We start from the raw sequence: 13,454 nt of genomic DNA, 5'->3' as shown, positions 1-13,454 counted from the left end.
CAAAGGTTGGCCTTTCCCCCCAACCAAATAACGTGAAGCCCAAATACCTGCCAAAATGAAGCACACAAATGTGTTGTTTCTTTCAGGTGAAGCCAGTGGAATTGCTTTAAGTATTAGGCTTTGTACAAGCCATACGTTTAAAGCATTCTGCCCCCAAGAATCTTGGAAACTGTAGCTTGCCTCTCACAGAACTACAATTCCCAGCACCCTTAACAAACTACAGTTCCCAGGATTTTGGGAGGGATGTACTCTAAATGTGCTTTAAATGTATGGTGTGTACACATATTGCGAGAAGCAAAGCTTCAGGGAACAAGGCAGAGGGCCTTCTTGGTAGTGGCACCCGCCCTGTGGAACGCCCTCCCATCAGATGTCAAAGAGATAAACAACTACCTGACATACAGAAGACATCTTAAGGCAGCCCTGTTTAGGGAAGTTTTTAATGTATGACATATTAGTGTATTTTTGGTCTTTGTGGAAGCCACCCAGAGTGGCTGGGGAAGCCCAGCCAATGGGCGGGGTACAAATAATAAGTTGTTGTTGTTGTTGTTGTTACACAGCCTTAGATGCTTTTACACATAGGAGCCAACTCCTAGAGGCAAAGGGGTCTTTGGGGGCCCCCAATAAAATATTTGAGGGGGCCAGGCCCCCCAAAGCTGATGAGCATTGCCATTCAAATGGTGTGCATGCACCACATCATGTGATCGATTAAGCAGGGTGGGGCTTACCTGCCCTCCATATTTTATTTGTTGGTACCCCTGCCAGCAATTTACAGAGCTAAGACCGTAGAAAGCCAATGCATAAAAATCCTGCTTTTCCTTTCCTACTGCAAAGTAATCAAGAATGATTTAACACTTCATCCAGAGTCTATGCAGAATAAAATTATCGGAGAAAGTTTCCATTGCATACTTTATGCTGTGCATCTTAAGCAAATCTTTCCCTCTCTGCCAACTTGTAAGGAAAGGTCATTGCATTAAATCTGTTAACTTTTAAGGTGCCACATGACTCTTTGCTGTTGTTGCATTAAAGTAGATTTACAGAGGTTTATGATTGGCTTGCACAAGTTCTGATAAACTCAACTCCTGGCAGTTTTTCCAGACTAACAGATGTACTGAAGGGAGGACAACAGCTTGGCACAGATGCCCACTTGCTATGGAAGCAATTTTTCAGGCACCTTCTGTTGTATTGCTTGTTGTCAGCCTTGAATTTCAGTGACATTGCAGAATTCATTGACTAATGTAATATTACCAATTTGTTTCTGGGAAAGACAAGATGTATCAGAGACTTGGCTTGTCTTCAACGATCAAGCTTTAAATTGTGCCAGGTTTATTTATTGTTTAAATGCTTGTCACAATTTCGGGACATGATTTACATTTCATGATTAATTCCCAAGGTTTGGCACTGACATTGAGTAATCTATCCTGGGGCTAATTGAAATACTTGTCTTTTCATTAATCTTTGGAGTGATTTGTTTAAAGCAAGCTGGTCAGCTCCTGTTCCCCATGTATCCTCACCCATCTAGTCAAAGGAGCTGTGGGAAGCCGAACCTCCAACAACCCAACTTTCAATGTCTGTTTACAGTGCTGCAAATCTTGCATCCTGTCAACCCCCTAAACCATACCAGCAAGATCCCTGGGTCTTATTGGGTTTTGTTGCATTGGCAATGGAGCAAAGGTTCTTGTCAACAGCGATTCAGCTGCTCACACCCTCTACCATCCCTGTTTCTGAGGCAACTATTGCAGTACCAGCCAGTTGAGATGCTGTGCTGGCAGCTGGCCAGTTTTTCCTTGGGGGTTCAGGTCCAAAATGTCATGCAGGGTGGTATTCTGGACTCATTTGATCTATTTAGCCAAATATAATAATTCACCTACTCAGCCGGGACCATCTGCCATTTGGGCTCCACCTCTTCTGAAACTGTGTTTTGTTAGGAGCTATTCCACCAGGTTGCAGCAGAGGCTTTGGTGAGACAGTATGCCATCCTTCATTAGCTCAACTGGGACTAGGAATCTGGGAACTCAACTCAAAGGAGTAGGTGTGCAGCCTGGGAGTCATTTTGGACTCACAGCTGTCCATGGAGGCGCAAGTCAATTCTGTGTCCAGGGCAGCTGTCTACCAGCTCCATCTGGTGCACAGGCTGAGACCTTACCTCCCCATGGACTGTCTTGCCAGAGTGGTACATGCTCTAGTTATATCCCGTTTGGACTACAGCAATGTGCTCTACATGGGGCTACCTTTGAAGGTGACCTGGAAACTACAACTAATCCAGAATGCGGCAGCTAGACTGGTGACTGGGAGCGGCCGCCGAGACCTCGGCCCAGTATACCTGAAGGAGCGTCTCCACCCCCATCGTTCTACACGGACACTGAGGTCCAGCACCGAGGACCTTCTGGCGGTTCCCTCACTGCGAGAAGCCAAGTTACAGGGAACCAGGCAGAGGGCCTTCTCGGTAGTGGCGCCTGCCCTGTGGAATGCCCTCCCATCAGATAATAAACAACTATCTGATGTTTAGAAGACATTAGAAGACATCTGAAGGCAGCCCTGTTTAGGGAAATTTTTAATGACTGATGTTTTAATGTGTTTTTAGTCTCTTGTTGGAAGCCGCCCAGAGTGGCTGGGGAAACCCAGCCAGTTGGGCAAGGTATAAGTAATAAATTATTATTATTATTATTATTATTATTATTATTATTATTATTATTATCAACAACAACAACAACATCATTATTGAATCCCTGCTCAGGCTTGAAGCTCACTGTGTAGTCTTGTGCAATGCACAGTATCTCAAATTTTGATCCTAGGGCCAAATCTTATATAACGACCAATTCCTCCTTTCCTGCTTTGCCAGTTCAGGTGGGAGAGGTACAATCTGAAAGCTGAGAGTGATGGGGAAAACAGCCTTTCACTTTGGAGAGAGCCCTCTCATTCCCCATCAGTACTGGGGATAGCATAGCTTTCTCTTGGAAGACATTAGTGCTTCCCACCCATCATTTCACAGCTGAAGAAAGGGACATGGTTGTTTTACACCAGCCTTACACCAACCTGGTGCCTTCTAGATGATCTAGACTGCAACTTTCATCAGCCCCAACCCACAATCCAAAACCACTGGAGGGCACCAGGTTGGTGAAGCCTGTCTCACATCAAAGATCTCTGCCTGGCATCAGTCTTCTCACACCCACCCTGTTCCATCTTGTTGAAGGCTGTTTGTTTGTTTTGGCAGGTTATGTTCTGTTAATAAACTGACCACAAACTTTTTATTTTATCCTGTTTTATTTTCAACCTCCAACCCCCCCCCCCGCCCAACTCAATTACATGGAACTTACTATCTAGAGAGGCATCCATATCCAACTTCATCTAGAAACTTGAGATTTTCTAGAGATTTAACCTCTTGCAGAAGCCTCAATACTGGGAATTCTAGTGGGCGAGGAGAACCAAGTACATCACCTTAAACTCATGGGAGGTTATAAATAGAAAATAGTGCATTTGTATGTATACCTTTTTTAAAAGAAGAAAAGGCAGCTCCCGCTCGCTAGATCTGCCCCAAAGGTAAAATGAGGACACCTTAAGCACAGTGATTAATTAGGAACAGAACCATTCCCTATTGAGTGGCACCTGGACATGGTAAATTATAGAATGTATGTCAGTGCCTTTGTGAAATCAGAAACTAGTGTTCTAATCCTCACCCTCATCTCTGACCCATTTGCATGCCTAGCAACCAATTCACTTTGTGCTAAGGCAAGGGGCAATGATTGCCAGGCTTAGCAGCAGTAGAAGCAAAGAGTCAACAATACATTTGAAAATACACAGGTGAGCAACCACCACCACGGGTACAGCCTAGGGCTGTGTACACATGACCAATTACTCTGGCTCCAGTGGCTCCTACTGCTGCCATTTGAATAATAATAATAATAACTTATTTATACCCTGCCCATCTGGCTGAGTTTCCCCAGCCATGCACACAATCCACCTCTATCCTGTAGTTTCTTGAGAAACACTGCTGTTTAATATAGGTAAAGGTAAAGGGACACCTGACCATTAGGTCCAGTCGTGACCGACTCTGGGGTTGCGGCGCTCATCTCACTTTATTGGCCGAGGGAGCTGGCGTACAGCTTCCGGGTCACGTGGCCAGCATGACTAAGCTGCTTCTGGCGAACCAGAGCAGCGCACGGAAACGCCGTTTACCTTCCTGCCAGAGCGGTACCTATTTATCTCCTTGCACTTTGAGGTGCTTTCGAACTGCTAGGTTGGCAGGGGCAGGGACCGAGCAACGGGAGCTCACCCCATCACAGGGATTCGAACCGCCGACCTTCTGATTGGCAAGTCCTCAACTCAGTACATAACAGTGGTTTAACCCACAGCGCCACCCATGTCCCTCGCTGTTTAATATATTTTCCCTCAAACCAGGTTCCATCCAATTTGAAAATATAAGCCACATTGCCCTCACAGTTAAGCCGAGACGTGTACATTTAAGGCAGCCACTGTCCCTGTGCATATGGAAGCTTCATGAACAGGAGTTGAGCGGTGGGAGCTGCTTTGGATGAAGACACCCCACCCCCCAACTTTGGTGTGCACAACAGCATGCGAATGCAACTTGAAGCACAGCAGGGGGAGATGGCTTCACTGTGGTTGAAGCTGCCTAAGATCTAGAGAAGCTGGGGCATGTCCTCCAAGATTTAAAAACGTTGCTGAATGTTTCATTCATCGGACCGCAAGAATGCTCTGCAGCAGAAGAGAAATGAAAGGGAAGAGGGCAAGGAGATAGTTGAGGAACGAGTGCAGATGAGGAGATAGCAGATGTGAGAATCTGAAGCGATGGAAGAAACAGCAACAAAGGAATGGAAAGATGGAGTTGGGTTGATACTTGCTCACCCCTTACCAGCCCTTCTTTATGGCCACATTTCCAAACACATTCCCAGCATTGGTTGAACATTTTGCCGGTTGATTGCAAAATGTATTAACATTAAAGTCACTGTTCAATGACAAATCAGGACAAGGTGAGTCATTTCCTAAAGGTTTATGCGTCTCTCTTGCTGCTTTATGTTTCATATGCTTCATTCCTTTGGCTCATGTCTGCAGTTGTCTTAAATCACATTGGCTTACTTTTCCAGTTCCTTTTCAAAAGACTTTAGTGTGCTTTCATGAGTTATACACTTGCATGAAGATACGAGCAACTGCAACCTGAGTTCTGTGTCGTGGAAGACTTAAAAGGACAGTAATATTATTATCTCTCTTGGACAAGAAAAGAGGAGCAGGAAACCACTGACACTACCCAGATACAACCAAATCTGGTGCTGCCTAATGACTAAATCGTGCTGACTGCGCTCTTTGCTGTGGAGCCAGACCTGAGCAAAGACTAGCTTCACCTGGTCCATCCCCAGAGCCCCGCCTCTCAGAAAGGCCGTGATCGGCCAATTCAAATTTAGATTGACCCCTGCGACTGGCTGAGGCCAATGATGGAGTCAACTGGCCATGCAGGAAGGTATCCTTGCCCACCATGGTTCTGTCATGTCCTCAGTGGGCTGCAATCACTGCTGCCACCAAAAATTGTAAGGTGGGCCACCCCACCTTGGCTCCTCCTGGTCCTGTGTCTTGTCTTCTATTGCCATTCTCTCTCCCAGTTTTCCTTTTCCTCTGAAGAAGAAGAAAAGCAGTTCTTGCAGGTTTGATGCAGCTGCTAGCTCAGCACAGCACTGATCTGCTGCTCTTTGCGTGTCCCCAGGAAATCTCAAACTCTAGTATGGTTTTGCACTTTTAAAAAATGTTCAGAGTTGTGTTGTTGTTTTAACCCAATAAAGGTGATGAAAGAATGGATCCGTGTTAGTGCAGATCTTTTAGAAATGAAGAGAGGCAAACAAACAGCTTAAAGCATTATGAAAGGGCGTGACAAATGATTGATCCAGCATTTCATTCATTAGAATGTACTCCTGTCATTTCAGTTGCCAAGCTGGGCTCACACAGTGGTTGAAGAATTCATTACGATGCACTTTACTTTATTGGTAACATTTGTATGTTGCTTCATAGTAAAGTTTTCCAGGCAGCTTCAATATCAAAACATTTAAATTCAAAATAAAACATAAACCTATAAACTCAAAAGCAACATAAATATAAGAAAACAAAACACATTGCAACCCCAAAGTTAAAACACAGGTTTAAGAACTGGAAGGACAAGTTATTTAAAAGCCTTGGGTGAAGAGAAATATGAAAAGCCCATAAGGATAGTGCTGCTGCTGCTGCTGCTGCTGCTAATAATAATAATAATAATAATAATAATAATAATAATAATTCAGTGTGCTTTTAGTGTTCAATTTACGTTTGTGATTCTGCTGTTATATGCTTTTAATCTGACTGCTGTTTTTAACTGTCTACCTTTTATTTTATTTGTAATCCACTTCAGAAGTTTTTTAACAAAAGAGTGAGATATAAATAATAAAAAATTCATATCCACCCCCCACTTCCTCCAAGGGCTCAGGATGGTATACTTGGATTTCTGACCCTCACCTCCCATGTGGTAGTGATTGGTCCAAGGTCACTCTGTGAACTTCATGGCTGAGAGGGGATTCTGACATGGGTCTAATCCATCTCTAACCATGCCCTGCAGATGAGACAGTGGCTCCTGGTGTGACCAGGTGGCCGATCAGATTAGAGAAGTAAGGGCAGGCAGTTCCAGTTGGGGCATTCAGATAGCAGCCCACAATCTTCCTGGCCTAGGAAATCAGGTAACCCTTGAAAACCAACCAGATTCCACCAGCTGATATAAGGATTCCCAAGATCCACTACCTTTCTTCAGTTTGGGCAATATCACTGAGACAGGACACCAAGTCTTCCAGGGCCACCAGATTATTGTCCTTCACCCCTTTCTGGCTGCCTCTTGCCTAAAGTACTCTCCTATCTCTTGAGCAACATCAACACAAGCTGCTCTGTGCACAATGGTACTTCTGTTACAACCTGAGATGCTTAATCAATCCAACAAACTCAGCTTCCTCAATATTCTTAAAAATGTCCAGCACCCTGACCCTTTGTAAGCCAGATGAAGGCAACAACATTTTTACCAAGTACATGCTGACAAAATACTGATCCTAGCACTGATTTCATGTACACACTACACTGATATATGCATTATAGCGCTTAGGAACCAGGAAGTTCCTCTTTGAATCTCTGCTGTAAACTTACTAGGTGACATAAGGTAAGCCACTCTGTCTGCTTCATTATTACAGTGTTGTTATTATGTAGTCCTGGTCTGGAAGATAGGACTCGAACCAATGGCTTCAAGTTACAAGAAAGGAGAGTCTAACCAAACATCAGGAAGAACTTTTTGACAGTAAGAGCTGTTTGATAGTGGAATGGTCTCCCTTGGGTGATGGTGGACTCCTCTTTCCATCTCTGGGCTAATAGCATCTGTGTGGCTGTCATTGTGTATGTAAAAAGTCTTTTCTGCTTCTGCACATAGATCTAGATTAAACACATGCGTTTGGGGCTTGCATGGCAAACTGTAGCATTGAGATTTCTCACTGGGATGACTGAAAGCCTTAACCTGTTGGAACCCCAAGCAATTGCTAAGTCAGCCACCCCCAGCATGTTCTCCTTCAGATGTTTAGGATCTTGTTTTCTCATGCTCTGGAAGATAGGACTCAAACCAGTGGCTCCAAGCTCGAAGAAGAGAGAGTCCCAGTAAACATCAGGAAAAACCGTCTGACAGTAAGAGCTGTTCGTCAGTAGAATCGTCTCCCTCTGGAGGTTGTGAACTCTCCTTCCAACTCTACAGTTCTGTGATTCTATGATTCTGTGTTCTATACATGAAGGATAATTGAGGCGATGAATAAGTTAATAGAGTGAATAGATCAATAAAACCTCATGATGATGCAGAATTCGCCTCTTTAGAAGAAACCATTTCTTGCTGTGACGGTTTTCTACTTGCAGAGGGGTGTGTGTGTTTAATGTATGGAGCATTTATAAATGTGATTCTCTTACCTGTAGAGTGAAATGGTCCATTCAACTACATCATACATGGTCCCCTTCACTTGCCTGTTTGTATAGAACAGGCTGTAGATAATGCCAGGGAATTATGTATTGTAACTCTTCATAAATTATCATAATTATCTAGTTATTTGTATGCTGCTTTCCTTGATCCCTAATTTCTGTATTTAGAAATAAAATATTATAAAATTGATAATGTATTTTGTGGTTTTATATTCTGATTTTATTCTGTGAACTGCCCTGAGACCTCCTAGTTTAGGGGAGCATATAATAATAATAATAATAATAATAATAATAATAATAATAATAATTTATTATTTGTACCCCGCCCATCTGGCTGGGTTTCCCCAGCCACTCTGGGCTGCTTCCAACAAAGATGAAAAATACACTAAAATGTCACATATTAAAAACTTCCCTGAACAGGGCTGCCTTCAGATGTCTTCTGAATGTCAGGTAGTTGTTTATCGCTTTGACATCTGATGGGAGGGCGTTCCACAGGGCGGGCGCCACTACCGAGAAGGCCCTCTTTATTATTTATAAAGTCAATAAATAATAATAATAATAATAATAATAATAATAATAATCTAAACAAGACTTAATCCTACAGCACTACCCCATATTCCATATATTCCCCATATTGGACTAGAACGGTGTTTCCCAAAGTTGGGTCTCCAGCTGTTTTTGGACTACAACTCCCATCGTTCCTAGCTAGCAAGACCATTGGTCAGAGATGAAGGGGACTGTAGTCCAAAAGTAGTTGGAGACCTACAATTCTAAGATTTTATGAACCTCTCACTGCTCAAGAAACTGGGGAAAGCATAACAGTTCTTAGAATTGCAGCTGTGTACATCCTCTGCCTGTCTACAAAGCACTGGGAATCCTGTGGTGTAAGCAGTCGGAGCACTCTGGCTTTAAAAACAAGAGAGACTCTGCAAGTGCATTTAGAACATCACCGTCATGTCTTCTGTGATATGCAACTTATTTCCATTCATTATTTCTTTTTTTTTTTTTTTAAAAAAAAGAATGTTCAGAATGACTCAAAGGTAAGCTGTTCGGCTTCTAAGATGTAAAAGCTCTGTTCCGATGATATTTCCCCCTCTTCTAAACTGATGGGCCCCTTTATCAGGAATGGTTGAGGAGGTCCTGGTGTTTGTCACTGTATCTGTTTGCTTATGCGAGCCCCCATCAATAATGTATCTGACTTTGTTTCCATTTTAGGAGCCTGTTACAAAGGGTTGTTAGACATAGCTCACTCGCTCGTCAGCTTTCCACAGCTGTCCATTTGGTTATCTTGTTTACCAGGGCAATTTCTTCCTAAGAGATTATTTTTGCTTGGCTTTTGTAGGAAGGATTCAAGGTCGGGGGGGGGGGAGGAGAGATCCCACACTACAGTGGTACCTGGGCTTACATACGCTTCAGGTTACATACGCTTCAGGTTACAGACTCCACTAACCTAGAAATAGTACTTTGGGTTAAGAACTTTGCTTCAGGATGAGAACAGAAATCGTGCTCTGGCGGTGCGGTGGCAACAGGAGGCCCCATTAGCTAAAGTGGTGCTTCAGGTTAAGAACAGTTTCAGGTTAAGAATGGACCTCCGGAATGAATTAAGTACATAACCTGAGGTACCACTGTAATTGTCTTTTTGGACTGTAGTGGTTGAGCACACATTTGCTTCTAAGTGGGGCTGTGCATTTGCAAAAAGGGGTTGTATATATGTGCAAGAACTGCAGCCGAAAATCCAAAGGGGGATACATTGACCGAAGGAGATGTGAAATATGCGTTGCATTTCACATGCAGATTTGAATTAACCATCCAATCCTTTTAGGTCAATTTCTAGTGCTGCTATGATTCCAGGAGAAATTATTCAGAGTAAACAGTCCCTTTAACTACTTTACCACCATAATTTGTAGACACTTGGCATGGAAAAGCTTTATAGAAATATTTGTATACACACAAAAGGAAGTAACGTCCGTTGAACTTACTGCAACTTATTTTTTCTCTAAACATGTTTGAATCCTTCAGAGTCAATGCCACTGATTTATGATCCCATTGCCCCTTGCATTTCCAGGGTGCAACACAGGTCAGATCCTGCACATGGCATCTAGTTACTTGAGCCTCTTGTCAAAAACTATTATTAGACTCAAGTCACTACTCAAGTTAGTTAGACCAAACTGCCTCCTGGCTGCACTCTTTCATTGTACTAGGGGGCATAGGAAACTCCTGTGCGGCCAAGCTTATGGGCTTCCAGGTATTGAGTCCAGTTATGTACAAAGCTGGTATACATGTAACATTTCTTCTACAGTGCTCTGGTTACATACGCTTCCGGTTACATACGCTTCAGGTTACAGACTCCGCTAACCCAGAAACAGTGCTTCAGGTTAGGAACTTTGCTTCAGGATGAGAACAGAAATCAGGTTCCAGCGGCGCGGCGGCAGCAGGAGGCCCCATTAGCTAAAGTGGTGCTTCAGGTTAAGAACAGTTTCAGGTTAAGAACGGTCCTCCGGAACGAATTAAGTACTTAACCTGAGGTACCACTGTATTCTGATGTGATCTAGACAGTTTCCTAGAAGCACAAAATGATGCTGTTGGCAAATTTGGCCCCAGCACATCTGCTCTGAAAGCAGAAAGAAATTTCCTCAGGTGTATTTGATCCTGAGGAGGCAAAGCTGCTCTTTGCCACCAAGACAGAGCTATTTAAGGATGCTGATCCTCTTAAATCTCCAGCTTACCTCTGCTTTAAAAAAGAAAAGAGCCATTGTCAGTGATTTTGCACATTTCCTCAAGTCAAAGTGCTCTTGAAACTCTACTGCCCAACCAAAAAAACCCTTTGCGATGGCGTAATATAACCTCAGAAAGTGGTTTGTCAGTTTTACTTTAGAACACAATTAGAATTCTAGAAATGTGTAACAAATGTTCAAAAAGGGGAGGAAATGGGTTGCTGCAAACCTAAGTACAAGGAAGCAAGTCTTGAAGTCTCTTGCTCCTCAAGGATGATCTTTCATAGGCTGTTGCCAGCAAAGTGAATGAAGCAGGATGATGCCCAAAAACAGATTAGGAAAAGGAAGAAGAAACTGAAATTGATGTTGGCTTCAAATCACATGATACCAGTTCGTAAACCTCACTAGAAATGGAAGTTGAAAGATGGCAAGGAATTAACTAACTTGGTGTTAAAGCACAGTAGTAGCAGGAGTGTATGTACTGTATATTGGCTGTCCACAGTCAGGTGCACAGGACTTAAGCACATTGAATTCCTGGTTGGCTTGTGGTCAGTGACTTCAGTCATAACAGTGGAAAGCAGAGTGATTCCGGGCAGTCTGGCTACCCTTGTTCCAGGAACCCATATTTCTAAGAGGCAGAAAGGCAGGGCTGAGAGCCTCTTATGAGAGCTAAGACAAGAGGTTTCAGGGAAGAAGCTGGAATATGAGAGGCAGACAGAGAGAGAGAGAGAGAGAGAGAGAGAGAGAGAGAGAGAGAGATTTGCAGTCCTGGTGACTCTTCATCTCACTTTTTCATACATCACAACACAATTTGGCTGCAGTGCTTTACTCAGCTGTGACCTGATGGTTACTAAACCTCTGGTATTTCAGATACAAAACAAACTGAGCCTAAAATTTGTAGTTGATCAATTCCTTTGGGCCATTGACAACAGCCTTTAACCATTGATCCATGCATTACATGAACTGTTAGGGAACCAGGAATTAGTATTCTCCCACTTTGTCTAATGAAGGGCTACTCAAAAGCTTCAATGCCCCTCTGCCAAGAATCATAGAACTGTAGAGTTGGAAGGGACCCAAGGGTCATCTAGTCCAACCAATGGACTATGCAGGAATCTCAGCTAAAGCATCCATGACAGATGGCCAGACAGCCTCTGCTTAAAAACTTCCAAGGAAGGAGAGTCTGCAACCTCCTGAGGGAGTCCATTCCACTGTTGAACAGCTCTTTCTGTCAGGAAGTTTCCCCTGATGTTTAGTCAGAATCTCCTTTCCTGTAACTTGAGTCCTACTCTCTGGAGCTGGAGAAAACAAGCTTGTTCCCTCTTCCACGTGACAGCCCTTAAGATATTTGAAGATGGCTATCATATTTCCTCTCGGTCTCCTCTTTTCCAGGCTGAACATACCCAGATCCTTCAACTGTTCCTCATCAGGCTTGGTTTCCAGACCCCTGATCATCTTGGTTGCCCTCCTCTGTACACGTTCCAGCTTGTCAACATCCTTCTTAAATTGTGGTGCCCAGAATTGGACACAGTATTCCAGGTGTGGTCTGACCAAGCCAGAATAGAGTGGTTCTATGACTTCCCTTGATACTACTGTTGATTCAGCCTAGAATAGCATTAGCTTTTCCTTGCTAATTGGCATGATAGCTGCCATCTTGTATTCTTCAAAGGGTTAAGTTTCAGTGGGCAGCACTTTATAGTAAGAGGAGTGGTTTTCTCACAGAACGTTTAAAAGTAAAAATAAATAAAGGCGATTTTGCACAGGGAAACACACAAGATTGGCAAACAAATGGAACTTATGCTCCACTGCTTTTACAGTAAGGAAGGCAAGTGAATTTCTGGCACAAAGGGAGGAACAGAAAGCCTGTAATGAAAGCCAAATTGTATTTAATTGTCGAGTCTTTTGTTGCACATGAATGGAACTTTAGGCGGGGGAGTCTTGAGAACATGTTCTTTCTCCTAAGGAGCAAAGTTACAAAGTTTATAAAACAACCTGTACTTAGAGCCACCTCACTGCCATCTGCAATTAAAGATTGTCCAAAACTTCTGTATAATCCCAAACTCCGGGAGAAAGGATTTTCAGTACCTTTAATATATGACAGATCAAATAGGATAACGAGCTCTACATTTCAGCACCCCCAAGAAGGAAAGAAACAAACGCCCAAAGTTTTGCAATGCTGAAATCCAAGCTCACTTATCAGAGTAGCCCCTTTCATAACATTATTGATGTGAAGAGGGGCATCATACAATTACTGGGAAGTGAACCGTATATTTTACTATATTATGTAAATGGTACACCTTTGCATACATTTACTTCCAACTTCCACATTTGATTCTTGTTGCTTATATTGCTTACAGTTGATGAAGTGCCATTTTAAGTGGCTGGAGGTCAGGGCTCCTAGGGGTTCACAGAGTTAGGAGCTTGAGGCAGGAGTTCTGAGCTTGCAGGACAAGAATCCTGCAGCAACAGAGGATATAAATGCAACTTACGAGAACCTGGAATGCTGGCTAGTCAATGCTGGTAAAAACAAGCATGACATGGGTGATACTGGCCAAGTATTTTTCCAGTAGTAGATTTTGGTGGCATGCCAGCCATAGCTGGTAAAAGGCACCATGGGCTATGCCCACAGATGCTATTTGGAATCCATCCTGGGTTTGGGAGAAATTCCAAATCTGGTTCTTAAGAGGGGAAGGAGTGGAATCCCAGGCATTTCCCCAATCAGCTGGTCTACTGAATCTCCCACCACTGTCTTGTCTGTCTTGCCTGGATTGAACT

General features: G+C 43.3%; 2 long non-coding RNA genes across 2 annotated transcripts in view; both read right to left on the bottom strand.

Moving 5' to 3' along the window:
* LOC310671802 overlaps positions 1-13,454 on the bottom strand; it is a 272,660-nt gene that overhangs the window by 237,798 nt on the left and 21,408 nt on the right. The gene's annotated exons all lie outside the window — the stretch shown is intronic.
* Positions 1-13,454, bottom strand: part of LOC310671829 — a 91,763-nt gene that overhangs the window by 63,100 nt on the left and 15,209 nt on the right. The gene's annotated exons all lie outside the window — the stretch shown is intronic.

This window comes from Podarcis tiliguerta (genome assembly GCF_965153285.1).
Source record: "Podarcis tiliguerta genome assembly, chromosome: 2".
NCBI lineage: Eukaryota > Metazoa > Chordata > Lepidosauria > Squamata > Lacertidae > Podarcis > Podarcis tiliguerta.
The sequence above is the reverse complement of the archived record's forward strand: the minus strand, read 5'-3'. Positions and strand labels throughout refer to the sequence as shown.